Below are 17,571 nucleotides of genomic sequence, written 5' to 3'. Positions count from 1 at the left end.
ACATAATATGCAGACATAACATTGGTGCATGTTGTGTGTGTTTGGTTCTGCACAGAAACAACCAGGGGAGATATTACAAGCTGGCCTTCCTGCAAACCAACCGTTTACAATTTTCCCTAATTGTGGCTTCTTTACCAGGTGTGACTTGTTTACCAGGTGTGACTTGTTTACCAGGTGTGACTTGTTTACCAGGTGTGTCTTGTTTACCAGGTGTGACTTGTTTATCAGGTGTGTCTTGTTTACCAGGTGTGACTTGTTTACCAGGTGTGTCTTGTTTACCAGGTGTGACTTGTTTACCAGGTGTGTCTTGTTTACCAGGTGTGACTTGTTTACCAGGTATGGCTTGTTTACCAGGTATGGCTTGTTTACCAGGTGTGACTTGTTTACTAGGTGTGTCTTGTTTACCAGGTGTGACTTGTTTATCAGGTGTGTCTTGTTTACCAGGTGTGACTTGTTTACCAGGTGTGGCTTGTTTACCAGGTGTGACTTGTTTACTAGGCGTGGCTTGTTTACCAGGTGTGACTTGTTTATCAGGTGTGTCTTGTTTACCAGGTGTGACTTGTTTACCAGGTGTGTCTTGTTTACCAGGTGTGACTTGTTTACCAGGTGTGTCTTGTTTACCAGGTGTGACTTGTTTACCAGGTGTGGCTTGTTTACCAGGTGTGACTTGTTTACCAGGTGTGGCTTGTTTACCAGGTGTGACTTGTTTACTAGGTGTGTCTTGTTTACCAGGTGTGACTTGTTTATCAGGTGTGTCTTGTTTACCAGGTGTGACTTGTTTACCAGGTGTGGCTTGTTTACCAGGTGTGTCTTGTTTACCAGGTGTGTCTTGTTTACCAGGTGTGACTTGTTTACCAGGTGTGACTTGTTTATCAGGTGTGTCTTGTTTACCAGGTGTGACTTGTTTACCAGGTGTGACTTGTTTACCAGGTGTGTCTTGTTTACCAGGTGTGACTTGTTTACCAGGTGTGACTTGTTTACCAGGTGTGACTTGTTTACCAGGTGTGACTTGTTTATCAGGTGTGTCTTGTTTACCAGGTGTGACTTGTTTACCAGGTGTGACTTGTTTACCAGGTGTGACTTGTTTACCAGGTGTGACTTGTTTACCAGGTGTGTCTTGTTTACCAGGTGTGACTTGTTTACCAGGTGTGACTTGTTTACCAGGTGTGTCTTGTTTACCAGGTGTGACTTGTTTACCAGGTGTGACTTGTTTACCAGGTGTGACTTGTTTACCAGGTGTGACGTCAGCTCTGAAGAGCATCCAGTGAGTCCGCCATTGTAGTCAATACCCTAAGTTCCTTCTTTTTCTATATCCTTATGTTGTGGGGCAGACAGTCTCATACATGCACATGCACCCTGTGCAGTTGCCATTTCTAACAGAAAGTACTTGTAACTTCTATCCGTCAGTAGACCCGCTATGGAAGGCCTGGACAGGGAGAGGACACATTGCAAGTGGGGGCAGGTCAATAAGAAGTGAAAGCGGTTTAAAAACATCATCAATGCAAAGAAAGAAGCAAGATGACATGTTATGTGACGCAAATATGACGACTCATCACAATGCAGTAAATACCAAGTGGCCAGCTTGGTCCTAGGTTGTAGGTGGGCGGGTAGGCCAGCTTGGTCCTAGGTTGTAGGTGGACGGGTAGGCCAGCTTGGTCCTAGGTTGTAGGTGGACGGGTAGGCCAGCTTGGTCCTAGGTTGTAGGTGGACGGGTAGGCCAGCTTGGTCCTAGGTTGTAGGTGGACGGGTAGGCCAGCTTGGTCCTAGGTTGTAGGTGGACGGGTAGGCCAGCTTGGTCCTAGGTTGTAGTTGGACGGGTAGGCCAGCTTTGTCCTAGGTTGTAGTTGGACGGGTAGGCCAGCTTGGTCCTAGGTTGTAGGTGGACGGGTAGGCCAGCTTGGTCCTAGGTTGTAGTTGGACGGGTAGGCCAGCTTGGTCCTAGGTTGTAGTTGGACGGGTAGGCCAGCTTGGTCCTAGGTTGTAGGTGGACGGGTAGGCCAGCTTGGTCCTAGGTTGTAGTTGGACGGGTAGGCCAGCTTGGTCCTAGGTTGTAGTTGGACGGGTAGGCCAGCTTGGTCCTAGGTTGTAGGTGGACGGGTAGGCCAGCTTGGCCCAGGAGTCTGGGACCTTGTCCAGAAACAAAGACGCCTGCAGGTTCTCCATCTCAGGGGAGGTGGCCAGCTCACCCTTGGAAGGAGAAGAGCAGACTAGTACTAATAAAATCCCACACTTAAGTTGAAAGTCACTCTGAGTCCCAGGTCCAGCTCCTTCAGCGAGCGACGCATCTCTGGGAGCAGCAGGTTGATGAGCTCGCACTCCTGGAAGCAGACCAAGATGTACGGCGAGCGCTCGGCCGTCTTGGAGGAGATGTCCGCCATGTTGTACTGCTCCGGCCACTTCTCCAGCACCTCGTCCAGCACACCTTTCACCTGAGGACGGGGTTAAGGAACGGTCGCCATGGAAGGAGTGCACGGATTTGGACGAGACATGGATTGATGACCTTCTCGTCCAGGGTCCGCGAGGCCCCCTGGCCCCTCACTGCACCGGGAGACTGCCGCTCCAGCAGAGTGTGGAAGAGATGATGTGACGTCACAGTCAGGAAGTCCATTTGGTTTTTGGGGTGCAGCTCGTAATGCACAGGACTCTCCTGGGCCAGCATCTGGTCTATGAAGTCATGGTAGCCCTGGGAAGGCAAGAGGAGTCCAATAAAGGTGATGGAGGTTCTCTCCACCCTTCTCAATAAGGTGTGGAATACAGAAGACATTCCCAGGAGGAGGAAATTGGGCTTTGGGCAAAGCTGCCAAAGAAAGGAGACCTTAGCATCATGCTACTGCAGTGTTTCCCCCAGAAAATGGTTAGTTAAAGGCCTACTGAGATGAGATGTTCTTATTTAAACGGGGATAGCAGCTCCATTCTATGTGTCATACTTCATCATTTCCCGATATTGCCATATTTTTGCTGAAAGGATTTAGTAGAGAACATCCACGATAAAGTTGGCAACTTTTGGTCGCTAATAAAAAAGCCTTGCCTGTACTGGAAGTAGCAGACGATGTGCGCGTGACGTCACGGGTTGTGGAGCTCCTCACATCTGAACATTGTTTACAATCATGACCACCAGCAGCGAGAGCGATTCGGACCGAGAAAGCGACGATGTCCCCATTAATTTGAGTGAGAATGAAAGATTCGATATGAGGATAGTGAGTGAAAGACTAGAAAAAAGAGGGCAGTGGGAGTGATTCAGATGTTATTAGACACATTTATTAGGATCATTCTGGAAAATACCTTATCTGCTTATTGTGTTGTAGTGAGATTATACTGTCGTACCTGAAAGTCGGAGGGGTGTGGTGACCGCCAGTGTCTCTGAGGGAAGCAATGTTTCTCGACGAGGTGAGGCGAAGGGAGCTGGTCGGGCTAGGATGAATCCCATCCCCCCCTCTCCTCCACAGTGGAAGTATTCCAGGTTCGGGGGCAGCCGGTCGGAGAGGGCAAGACAGTCCGCAGCTGCCTCTTTAACCGGTGCACGAGGTACCACGCAAGCTCCGCTCATGTCTATGGCAAGAGCCGAGTTATTACCACCATTTTCTCACCGAAACCTGCCGGGTGACATGTGGTAGGGAACCATGTCCGCTTGACCGCTCTGTTCCATAGTAAAGCTTCACCTTCGGGGATGTAAACACGGACTGTGTTTGTGTTGCTAAAGACGGCCACAATACGCCGCTACCCACCTACATCTTTCTTCTTTAACGTCTACATTATTAATTAAACAAATTGCAAAATATTCAGTATCACAGATGTCCAGAATACTTTGTAATTATGCAATTAAAGCAGACGACTTATAGCTGGGATCGGGCTGGAAAAAAATGTCTGCTACAATCCGAGGTGTCACGCGTCATACCGACGTTTTCAACAGGATACTTCGCGCAAAATTTAAAATTGCAATTTAGTAAACTAAAATGGCCGTATTGTCATGTGTTGCAATGTTAATATTTCATCATTGATATATAAACTATCAGACTGTGTGGTCGCTAGTAGTGGCTTTCAGTAGGCCTTTAAGGTGCGGTCTCTCCTGGGCGAATCTAACTCAGCCTGTTGCCGTCACATCGACACCTCATTGCTGCCACAACACGATTCCATTAATGAATGAGCCAGACTACACTTACAGGAAGACCCAGTATAGCTCAATGGTTAAGACTGCTGCCTCTCATGCAGTACTACTGGGTTCAAATCCACACCTGGGAAGTTCTTGTTCTTTGTTTTGCCTGATCATAGTTCACTGATTACATTTGTATATGAGCGAAAACCAAATGTTAGCGGGACCCAGGATAGCTCAATGGTCAACACTTTGGGCTCCTAATACATGGGTAGTGAGTTCAAATCCCATACATGGAATCAGTATTTTGGCTGTATGGCGTCAAGACGACATACATTGTGGGCTGTTTCTTCTCCCCCACACAGAGTAATGTTATGTGCTACTTGTTTGACTAACATATAGTTGAAAAATTAAGTCAACACTAAAGATAATAATAATCCAAAATAAATTGTCACATAGTCAATGATGACACCTCAGGGGTTACCTGTGGGTGTGTTTGTGTGTGTGTGTGAGAAGGAGTGTGTGTGTGTGTGTGTGTGCGAGTGAGTGTAGCTCCTGAGGTGGGTTGGAATAGGAGTATGAAGTTAATAATAAAGAGCGTTGACTAATGAGCTCTCCTGGGTACAAATAAAATAAAATAGGTTAATTGGAATTGGATAAAAAAAAAGTTAATTAAATAACTTTTTTAACATTACATGGGAGAAGTGACACAGTCACAATATATGTCACCTTGAACCATCCAGCTGGTCTTCTAAATTACATGTCAACCCAAGCAGGATTCGAACCCCACACCCTTTAACTTGAGTCAGCAGTCTTAACCACTGGGCTATCCTGGGTCTTGCAGGCAATAGATTTTATTCATACACAAATATAATTGAGGACTCCTGACTCAGTAAAGTATGATGAGATAGAACAAAATTCCATCAACCAGAGTGGGATTTGAACCCAGTGTCTTTAATTCCCAGTCAGCAGTCTTAACCCCTGGCCTATCCTGGGTCTTCTGAATAAGCAATTGTGTTCCATACTCATATGTAATCAAGGACTCCTGGCTCAGTAAAGTATGATGAAGTACGACAAAATACCATGACTCAGAGTGGGGTTTGAACCCAGTACTGTTTATTCTGAGTCAGCAGTCTTAACCACTGGGCTATCCTGCGGCTTTTGGAGTCTATATTTTTTTTCATTCAGAAATGTAATTGTGGACTCCTGGCTCAGTAAAGTATGATGAGGCACAAAAAAATACCATTAATCAGAGTGGGGTTTGAACCCAGTACCATTTATTCTGAGTCAGAAGTCTTAACCACTGGGCTATACTGGGTCTTGCGGGAAATAGATTTTTTTCATACACAAATATAATTGAGGACTCCTGGCTCAGTAAAGTATAATGAGGTAGAAAAAAATTACATCGACCAGAGTGGGATTTGAACCCACTATCTTTAACTCCCAGTCAGCAGTCTTAACCCCTGGTCTATCCTGGGTCTTGTGAACTATCAATTGTGTTCCATACTCATATGTAATCAAGGACTCCTGGCTCAGTAAAGTATGATGAAGTACAACATAATACCATGAATTAGAGTGAGGTTTGAACCCAGTACTGTTTATTCTGAGTCAGCAGTCTTAACCCCTGGTCTATCCTGGATCTTCTGAATAAGTAATTGTGTTCCATACTCATATATAATCAAGGACTCCTGGCTCAGTAAAGTATAATGAGGTAGAACAAAATACCATTAACCAGAGGGAGATTTGAACCATGGACCTCTCATTCAGAGTCAGCAGTCTTAACCACCGAGCTATCCTTAGTGTTGAGAAGAGCAGATTTCTTTCCAGACACAAATGTTATCTCTCTTTTTAAGAATGTACCAAACAGTTGATTTGGCCACACATCATATATCACACATCATACATCACACGTCATGTATCACATATAGTTTCAAAGAACTATGAAGTTGTTGCAGGTATGACCACATGGTGGCGATAGTTTCAAAGAACTATGAAGTTGTTGCAGGTATGACCACATGGTGGCGATAGTTTCAAAGAACTATGAAGTTGTTGCAGGTATGACCACATGGTGGCGATAGTTTCAAAGAACTATGAAGTTGTTGCAGGTATGACCACATGGTGGTGATAGTTTCAAAGAACTATGAAGTTGTTGCAGGTATGACCACATGGTGGCGATAGTTTCAAAGAACTATGAAGTTGTTGCAGGTATGACCACATGGTGGCGATAGAGCGCAGTGGGCGAACTGCAGATGGGAACTACTTCAACATGAGAGGAATAAACATCAAACATCTTGTGGACTCAATTGATGACTTGTTTATTGCTGCAGACAAACTGGCAGGTATGACAACAACAGGTATGTCACACCTGAGAGACATGGCACACACCAACAACTGGTATGTCACACCTGAGAGACATGGCACACACCAACAACAGGTATGTCACACCTGAGAGACATGGCACACACCAACAACTGGTATGTCACACCTGAGAGACATGGCACACACCAACAACAGGTATGTCACACCTGAGAGACATGGCACACACCAACAACAGGTATGTCACACCTGAGAGACAAGGCACACACCAACAACAGGTATGTCACACCTGAGAGACATGGCACACACCAACAACAGGTATGTCACACCTGAGAGACATGGCACACACCAACAACAGGTATGTCACACCTGAGAGACATGGCACACACCAACAACAGGTATGTCACACCTGAGAGACGTGGCACACACCAACAACAGGTATGTCACACCTGAGACACATGGCACACACCAACAACAGGTATGTAACACCTGAGAGACATGGCACACACCAACAACAGGTATGTCACACCTGAGAGACATGGCACACACCACCAACTCAACAACAGGTATGTAAAATTGTCATATTGAGACAAATCATGGAGCAATAGAACCCAAATTGCTCAATGGTTAAGGCTGCTGCCTCTCACACGGTACTACTGGGTTCAAATCCACAAGATGGTAAGTCTTGTTTTTTGTTTCATCTCTATCATTGTTAAATGATTGCATTTGTATATGAGTGAAAATCATGTCTTGATGGAACCCAGGATACCTCAATGGTCAACACTGTGAGCTTCAAATACGGGGGTACTGGGTTTGAATCCCAATTGGTTTGATATGTAACTTCAGTTCAAAATTGAGCTCCTCCTCAATCGTAGTTTACTGGGACAGATGTCACGATTCCATTAATGAATGAGCCAGACTACACTTCCTGCAAGACTCGGGATAGCTCAATGGTTAAGACTGCTGCCTCTCAGGCGGAACTACGGGGTTCAAATCCATTGTTAGGAGGCTCTAGTTTATTGTTTTGCCTTGATCATAGTCCACTGATTACATTTGTATATGAGAAAAAAACTAGTCTTAGTGGGACCTGGGATAGCTCAATAGTTAAGACTGCTACCTCACACGCAGTACTACTGGGTTCAAATCCACAACTGGGAAGCTCTTGTTCTTTGTTTTGCCTGATCATAGTTCACTGATTACATTTGTATATGAGCGAAAACCAAATGTTAACGGGACCCAGGATAGCTCAATTGTCAACACTGTGGGCTCCTAATACAGGAGTAGTGAGTTCAAATCCCATTCATGGAATCAGTAATTTGGCTGTATGGCGTCAAGACGACATACATTGTGGGCTGTTTCTTCTCCCCCACACAGAGTAATGTTATGTGCTACTTGTTTGACTAACATATAGTTGAACAATTAAGTCAACACTAAAGATAATAATAATCCAAAATAAATTGTCAAATAGTCAATGATGACACCTCAGGGGTTACCTGTGGGTGTGTGTGTGTGTGTGTGAGAATGAGTGTGTGAGTGAGTGTAACTCCTGAGGTGGGTGGGAATAGGATAAATAAAAAGCGTTGACTAATGAGCTCTCCTGGGTACGATTAAAATAAAATAGGTTAATTGGAATTGGATAAAAAAAAATGTAATTAAATAATTATTTTAACATTACATGGGAGAAGTGACACGTTCACAATATATGTCACATTGAAGCCTCCAGCCAGTCTTGTAAATTACATTTCAAATCAAGCAGGATTCAAACCCCACACCCTTTGACTTGAGTCAACAGTCTTAACCACTAGGCTATCCTGGATCTTGAGGAGAATAGATTTTTTTCTTACACAAATATAATTGAGGACTCCTGGCTCAGTAAAGTATTATGAGATAGAACAAAATACCATCGACCAGGGGGGGATTTGAACCCAGTACCTTTAATTCCCAGTCAGCAGTCTTACCCCTGGTCTATCCTGGGTCTTCTGAATAAGCAATTGTGCTCCATACTCATATTTAATCAAGGACTCCTGGCTCAGTAAAATATGATGAAGTACAAAAAAATACCATGAATCAGAGTGGGGTTTGAACCCAGTACTGTTTATTCTGAGTCAGCAGTCTTAACCACTGGGATATCCTGGGTCTTTGGATTCCATATTTGTTTTCATTCAGAAATGTAACTGAGGACTCCTGGCTCAGTAAAGTATGATGAGGTAGAACAAAATGCCATCGACCAGAGTGGGATTTGAACCCAGGATCTTTAATTCCCAGTCAGCAGTCTTAACCCCTGGTCTATCCTGGGTCTTCTGAATAAGCAATTGTGTTCCATACTCATATGTAATCAAGGACTCCTGGCTCAGTAAAGTATGATGAAGTACAATAAAAGCGCATGAATTAGAGTAGGGTTTGAACCCAGTACTGTTTATTCTGAGTCAGCAGTCTTAACCGCTGGGCTATCCTGGGGCTTTTGGATTACATATTTTTCTCAATCAGAAATGTAATTGAGGACTCCTGGCTCAGTAAAGTATGATGAGGCACAACAAAATACTTTGAATCAGAGTGGGGTTTGAACCCAGTATCATTTAATCTGAGTCAGCAGTCTTAACCACTGGGCTATCCTGGGTCTTTCAGGAAATAGTTTTTTTTCATACACAAATATAATTGAGGACTCCTGACTCAGTAAAGTATGATGAGATAGAACAAAATTCCATTGACCAGAGTGGGATTTGAACCCAGTATCTTTAATTCCCAGTAAGCAGTCTTAACCCCTGGTCTATCCTGGGTCTACTGAAGAAGCAATTGTGTTCCATAATCATATGTAATCAAGGACTCCTGGCTCAGTAAAGTATGATGAAGTACAACAAAATACCATGAATCACAGTTGGGTTTGAACCCAGTATCTTTAATTCCCAGTCAGCAGTCTTAACCCCTGGTCTATCCTGGGTCTGCTGAAGAAGCAATTGTGTTCCATAATCATATGTAATCAAGGACTCCTGGCTCAGTAAAGTATGATGAAGTACAACAAAATACCATGAATCCGAGTTGGGTTTGAACCCAGTATCTTTAATTCCCAGTCAGCAGTCTTAACCACTGGGTTATCCTGGGGCTTTTGGAGTCTATATTTTTTTTCAATCAGAAATGTAATTGAGGACTCCTGGCTCAGTAAAGTATGATGAGATAGAACAAAATTCCATCGACCAGAGTGGGATTTGAACCCAGTATCTTTAATTAACAGTCAGCAGTCTCAACCCCTGGTCTATCCTGGGTCTTCTGAACAAGCAATTGTGTTCCATACTCATATGTAATCAAGGACTCCTGGCTCAGTAAAGTATGATGAAGTACGACAAAACACTTTGAATCAGAGTGGGGTTTGAACCCAGTATCATTTATTCTGAGTCAGCAGTCTTAACCACTTGGCTATCCTGGGATATTGAAGTTAATATTTTTTTCATTCAGAAATGTAATTGAGGAGTCCTGGCTCAGTAAAGTATAATGAGGTAGACAAAAGTAACATCAACCAGAGGGGGATTTGAACCATGGAACTCTCATTCAGAGTCAGCAGTCTTAACCACCGAGCTATCCTTAGTGTTGAGATGAACGGATTTCTTTCCAGACACAAATGTTATCTCTCTTTTTACGAATGTACCAAACAGTTGATTTGGCCACACATCATATATCACACGTCATACATCACACGTCATGTATCACATATAGTTTTAAAGAACTATGAAGCGATAGTTTTAAAGAACTATGAAGTTGTTGCAGGTATGACCACATGGTGGCGATAGTTTCAAAGAACTATGAAGTTGTTGCAGGTATGACCACATGGTAGCGATAGTTTCAAAGAACTATGAAGTTTTTGCAGGTATGACCACATGGTGGCGATAGTTTCAAAGAACTATGAAGTTGTTGCAGGTATGACCACATGGTGGCGATAGTTTCAAAGAACTATTAAGTTGTTGCAGGTATGACCACATGGTGGCGATAGTTTCAAAGAACTATGAAGTTGTTGCAGGTATGACCACATGGTGGCGATAGTTTCAAAGAACTATGAAGTTGTTGCAGGTATGACCACATGGTGGCGATAGTTTCAAAGAACTATGAAGTTGTTGCAGGTATGACCACATGGTGGCGATAGTTTCAAAGAACTATGACGTTGTTGCAGGTATGACCACATGGTAGCGATAGTTTCAAAGAACTATGAAGTTTTTGCAGGTATGACCACATGGTGGTGATAGTTTCAAAGAACTATGAAGTTGTTGCAGGTATGACCACATGGTGGCGATAGTTTCAAAGAACTATGAAGTTGTTGCAGGTATGACCACATGGTAGCGATAGTTTCAAAGAACTATGAAGTTTTTGCAGGTATGACCACATGGTGGCGATAGTTTCAAAGAACTATGAAGTTGTTGCAGGTATGACCACATGGTGGCGATAGTTTCAAAGAACTATGAAGTTGTTGCAGGTATGACCACATGGTGGCGATAGTTTCAAAGAACTATGAAGTTGTTGCAGGTATGACCACATGGTGGCGATAGTTTCAAAGAACTATGAAGTTGTTGCAGGTATGACCACATGGTGGCGATAGTTTCAAAGAACTATGAAGTTGTTGCAGGTATGACCACATGGTGGCGATAGTTTCAAAGAACTATGAAGTTGTTGCAGGTATGACCACATGGTGGCGATAGTTTCAAAGAACTATGAAGTTGTTGCAGGTATGACCACATGGTGGCGATAGTTTCAAAGAACTATGAAGTTGTTGCAGGTATGACCACATGGTGGTGATAGTTTCAAAGAACTATGAAGTTGTTGCAGGTATGACCACATGGTGGCGATAGTTTCAAAGAACTATGAAGTTGTTGCAGGTATGACCACATGGTGGCGATAGAGCGCAGTGGGCGAACTGCAGATGGGAACTACTTCAACATGAGAGGAATAAACATCAAACATCTTGTGGACTCAATTGATGACTTGTTTATTGCTGCAGACAAACTGGCAGGTATGACAACAACTGGTATGTCACACCTGAGAGACATGGCACACACCAACAACAGGTATGTAACACCTGAGAGACATGGCACACACCAACAACAGGTATGTCACACCTGAGAGACATGGCACACACCAACAACAGGTATGTCACACCTGAGAGACATGGCACACACCAACAACAGGTATGTCACACCTGAGAGACATGGCACACACCAACAACAGGTATGTCACACCTGAGAGACATGGCACACACCAACAACAGGTATGTCACACCTGAGAGACACGGCACACACCAACAACAGGTATGTCACACCTGAGAGACATGGCACACACCAACAACAGGTATGTCACACCTGAGAGACATGGCACACACCAACTACTCAACAACAGGTATGTAACATTCGTATATTGATCCAGATCATGGAGCAGTAGAACCCAAATAGCTCAATGTTTAAGGCTGCTGCCTCTCACACGGTACTACTGGGTTCAAATCCACAAGATGGGAGGTCTTGTTTTTTGTTTCATCTCTATCATTGTTAAATGATTGCATTTGTATATGAGTGAAAATCATGTCTTGATGGAACCCAGGATACCTCAATGGTCAACACTGTGAGGTTCAAATACGGGGGTACTGGGTTTGAATCCCAATTGTTTTGATACGTAACTTCAGTTCAAAATTGAGCTCCACCTCAATCGTAGTTTACTGGGACAGATGTCACGATTCCATTAATGAATGAGCCAGACTACGTGTCCAGCAAGACTCAGGATAGCCAAATGGTTAAGACTGCTGCCTCTCAGGCAGACCTACTGGGTTCAAATCCATTGTTAGGAGGCGCTAGTTTATTGTTTTGCCTTGATCATAGTTCACTGATTACATTTGTATATGAGAAAAAAACTAATCGTAGCGGGACCTGGGATAGCTCAATAGTTAAGACTGCTGCCTCACACACAGAACTACTGGGTTCAAATCCACAACTGGGAAGCTCTTGTTCTTTGTTTTGCCTGATCATAGTTCACTGATTACATTTGTATATGAGCGAAAACCAAATGTTAGCGGGACCCAGGATAGCTCAATGGTCAACACTGTGGGCTCCTAATACAGGAGTAGTGAGTTCAAATCCCATACATGGAATCAGTAATTTGGCAGTATGGCGTCAAGACGACATACATTGTGGGCTGTTTCTTCTCCCCCACACAGAGTAATGTTATGTGCTACTTCTTTGACTAACATATAGTTGAAAAATTAAGTCAAAACTAAAGATAATAATAATCCAAAATAAATTGTCAAATAGTCAATGATGACACCTCAGGGGTTACCTGTGTGTGTGTGTGTGTGTGTGAGAATGAGTGTGTGTGAGTGAGTGTAACTCCTGAGGTGGGTGGGAATAGGATAAATAAAGAGCGTTGACAAATGAGCTCTCCTGGGTACGATTAAAATAAAATAGGTTAATTGGAATTGGATTAAAAAAAATTTAATTAAATAATTATTTTAACATTACATGGGAGAAGTGACACGTTCACAATATATGTCACATTGAAGCCTCCAGCCGGTCTTGTAAATTACATTTCAAATCAAGCAGGATTCGAACCCCACACCCTTTGACTTGAGTCGACAGTCTTAACCACTAGGCTATCCTGGATCTTGAGGAGAATAGATTTTTTTCTTACACAAATATAATTGAGGACTCCTGGCTCAGTAAAGTATTATGAGATAGAACAAAATACCATCAACCAGGGTGGGATTTGAACCCAGTATCTTTAATTCCCAGTCAGCAGTCTTACCCCTGGTCTATCCTGGGTCTTCTGAATAAGCAATTGTGCTCCATACTCATATTTAATCAAGGACTCCTGGCTCAGTAAAGTATGATGAAGTACAAAAAGATACCATGAATCAGAGTGGGGTTTGAACCCAGTACTGTTTATTCTGAGTCAGCAGTCTTAACCACTGGGATATCCTGGGTCTTTGGATTCCATATTTTTTTTCATTCAGAAATGTAATTGAGGACTCCTGGCTCAGTAAAGTATGATGGGATAGAACAAAATGCCATCGACCAGAGTGGGATTTGAACCCAGTATCTTTAATTCCCAGTCAGCAGTCTTAACCCCTGGTCTATCCTGGGTCTTCTGAATAAGCAATTGTGTTCCATACTCATATGTAATCAAGGACTCCTGGCTCAGTAAAGTATGATGAAGTACAACAAAATGCCATGAATAAGAGTGGGGTTTGAACCCAGTACTGTTTATTCTGAGACAGCAGTCTTAACCACTGGGCTATCCAGGGGCTTTTGGAGTACATATTTTTTTTCAATCAGAAATGTAATTGAGGACTCCTGGCTCAGTAAAGTATGATGAAGCACAACAAAATACTTTGAATCAGAGTGGGGTTTGAACCCAGTATCATTTAATCTGAGTCAGCATTCTTAACCACTGGGCTATCCTGGGTCTTGCGGGACATAGGTTTTTTTCATACACAAATATAATTGAGGACTCCTGGCTCAGTAAAGTATGATGAGATAGAACAAAATTCCATTGACCAGAGTGGGATTTGAACCCAGTATCTTTAATTCCCAGTCAGCAGTCTTAACCCCTGGCCTATCCTGGGTCTGCTGAAGAAGCAATTGTGTTCCATAATCATATGTAATCAAGGACTCCTGGCTCAGTAAAGTATGATGAAGTACAACAAAATACCATGAATCTGAGTTGGGTTTGAACCCAGTATCTTTAATTCCCAGTCAGCAGTCTTAACCACTGGGTTATCGGAGTCTATATTTGTTTTCAATCAGAAATGTAATTGAGGACTCCTGGCTCAGGAAAGTATGATGAGATAGAACAAAATTCCATCGACCAGAGTGGGATTTGAACCCAGTATCTTTAATTAACAGTGAGCAGTCTCAACCCCTGGTCTATCCTGGGCCTTCTGAATAAGCAATTGTGTTCCATACTCATATGTAATCAAGGACTCCTGGCTCAGTAAAGTATGATGAAGTACAACAAAATACTTTGAATCAGAGTGGGGTTTGAACCCAGAATCATTTATTCTGAGTCAGCAGTCTTAACCACTTGGCTATCCTGGGATTTTGAAGTTAATATTTTTTTCATTCAGAAATGTAATTGAGGAGTCCTGGCTCAGTAAAGTATGATGAGGTAGACAAAAACAACATCAACCAGAGGGGGTTTTGAACCATGGAACTCTCATTCAGAGTCAGCAGTCTTAACCACCGAGCTATCCTTAGTGTTGAGAAGTACGGATTTCTTTCCAGACACAAATGTTATCTCTCTTTTTAAGAATGTACCAAACAGTTGACTTGGCCACACATCATATATCACACGTCATACATCACACGTCATGTATCACATATAGTTTCAAAGAACTATGAAGCGATAGTTTTAAAGAACTATGATGTTGTTGCAGGGATGACCACATGGTGGCGATAGTTTCAAAGAACTATGAAGTTGTTGCAGGTATGACCACATGGTGGCGATAGTTTCAAAGAACTATGAAGTTGTTGCAGGTATGATCACATGGTGGCGATAGTTTCAAAGAACTATGAAGTTGTTGCAGGTATGACCACATGGTGGCGATAGTTTCAAATAACTATGAAGTTTTTGCAGGTATGACCACATGGTGGTGATAGTTTCAAAGAACTATGAAGTTGTTGCAGGTATGACCACATGGTGGCGATAGTTTCAAAGAACTATGAAGTTTTTGCAGGTATGACCACATGGTGGTGATAGTTTCAAAGAACTATGAAGTTGTTGCAGGTATGACCACATGGTGGCGATAGTTTCAAATAACTATGAAGTTTTTGCAGGTATGACCACATGGTGGTGATAGTTTCAAAGAACTATGAAGTTGTTGCAGGTATGACCACATGGTGGCGATAGTTTCAAAGGACTATGAAGTTGTTGCAGGTATGACCACATGGTGGCGATAGTTTCAAAGAACTATGAAGTTGTTGCAGGTATGACCACATGGTGGCGATAGTTTCAAAGAACTATGAAGTTGTTGCAGGTATGACCACATGGTGGCGATAGTTTCAAAGAACTATGAAGTTGTTGCAGGTATGACCACATGGTGGCGATAGAGCGCAGTGGGCGAACTGCAGATGGGAACTACTTCAACATGAGAGGAATAAACATCAAACATATTGTGGACTCAATTGATGACTTGTTTATTGCTGCAGACAAACTGGCAGGTATGACAACAACTGGTATGTCACACCTGAGAGACATGGCACACACCAACAACAGGTATGTCACACCTGAGAGACATGGCACACACCAACAACAGGTATGTCACACCTGAGAGACATGGCACACACCAACAACAGGTATGTCACACCTGAGAGACATGGCACACACCAACAACAGGTATGTCACACCTGAGAGACAAGGCACACACCAATGACTCAACAACAGGTACGTAACATTTGTATATTGATCCAAATCCTGGAGCAGTAGAAACCAAATAGCTCAATCTGCTGCCTCTCACACAGTACTACTGGGTTCAAATCCACACCTGGGAAGTTCTTGTTCTTTTTTTTGCCTGATTATAGTTCACTGATTGCATTTGTATATGAGCGAAAACCAAATGTTAACGGGACCCAGGATAGCTCAATGGTCATCAGTGTGAGGTTCAAATATTGGGGTACTGGGTTTGAATCCCAATTGGTTTGATATGTAACTTCAGTTCAAAATTGAGCTCCACCTCAATCGTAGTTTACTGGGACAGATGTCACGATTCCATTAATGAATGAGCCAGACTATAGTTACAACAAAACTCAGGATGGCCAAATGGTTAAGACTGCTGCCTCTCATGCAGAACTACTGGGTTCAAATCCATTGTTAGGAGGCGCTAGTTTATTGTTTTGCCTTGATCACAGTTCACTGATTACATTTGTATATGAGCCAAAACAAATCTTAGTGGGACCTGTGATAGCTCAATGGTTAAGACTGCTACCTCACACGCAGTACTACTGGGTTCAAATCCACAACTGGGAAGTTCTTGTTCTTTGTTTTGCCTGATCATAGTTCACTGAGAACATTTGTATATGAGCGAAAACCAAACTTTGTTGGGACCCAGGGTAGCTCAATGGTCAACACTGTGGGCTCCTAATACAGGAGTAGTGAGTTCAAATCCCATACATGGAGTCAGTAATTTGGCAGTATGGCGTCAAGACGACATACATTGTGGGCTGTTTCTTCTCCCCCACACAGAGTAATGTTATGTGCTACTTGTTTGACTAACATATAGTTGAAAAATTAAGTCAACACTAAAGATAATAATAATCCAAAATAAATCGTCAAATAGTCAATGATGAAACCTCAGGGGTTACCTGTGGGTGTGTGTGTGTGAGAATGAGTGTGTGTGTGTGAGTGTGTGCGAGTGAGTGTAACTCCTGAGGTGGGTGGGAATAGGAGTATAAAGTTAATAATAAAGAGCGTTGACCAATGAGCTCTCCTGGGTACAAATATAATAAAATAGGTTAATTGCAATTGGATAAAAAAAAAGTTAATTAAATAATTATTTTAACAATACATTGGAGAAGTGACACATTCACAATATATGTCACATTGAACCCTCCAGCCGGTCTTGTAAATTACATGTCAACCCAAGCAGGATTCGAACCCCACACCCTTCAACCTGAGTCAACAGTCTTAACCACTGGGCTATCCTGGATCTTGTGGAGAAAATATTTTTTTTCATACATAATTGCGATAGAGGACTCCTGACTCAAAAAAGTATGATGAAGTAGAACAAAATACCATCAAACAGAGCGGGGTTTGAACCCAGTACCTTTCATTCCGAGTCAGCAGTCTTAACCACTGGTCCATCCTGTGTCTTGTGAAGATGAGATTGTGTTTCATACACAAATGTATGACAACAACAACAACAACACGGGCCCAGATGTCCTACACAGGGGACAACAACAACATGCTGAACTGGTCAAAGTTATCAAGCGCTGCATGTAAGTTAGCATGCTTTTTATATGTACAAGAAAAGTTGTATCATTTGATTTAATCTGGGCAACAAATGGAGGCAGTTTAATGTGGGTCAACGTGGGCAGAATTATTATAGTGTTCTCAATGTTAAAAGGATCAAGCCATTGTTTACAAATTTGGTAAATAAATAACCAAACAATTTATATTTTCTTGTTTTCTTACTGTACTAAAAATGA

At 42.6% G+C, this 17,571-nt stretch overlaps 1 pseudogene; it reads right to left on the bottom strand.

Moving 5' to 3' along the window:
* Positions 1-2,043: 2,043 nt before the first annotated feature.
* Positions 2,044-17,571, bottom strand: part of LOC133567904 (dynein axonemal heavy chain 11-like) — a 74,279-nt pseudogene continuing 58,751 nt past the window's right edge.

Source organism: Nerophis ophidion, linkage group LG14, assembly GCF_033978795.1.
Source record: "Nerophis ophidion isolate RoL-2023_Sa linkage group LG14, RoL_Noph_v1.0, whole genome shotgun sequence".
Lineage (NCBI taxonomy): Eukaryota > Metazoa > Chordata > Actinopteri > Syngnathiformes > Syngnathidae > Nerophis > Nerophis ophidion.
Note: the sequence above shows the minus strand (reverse complement) of the source record. Positions and strands in the feature narration are given on the sequence as shown.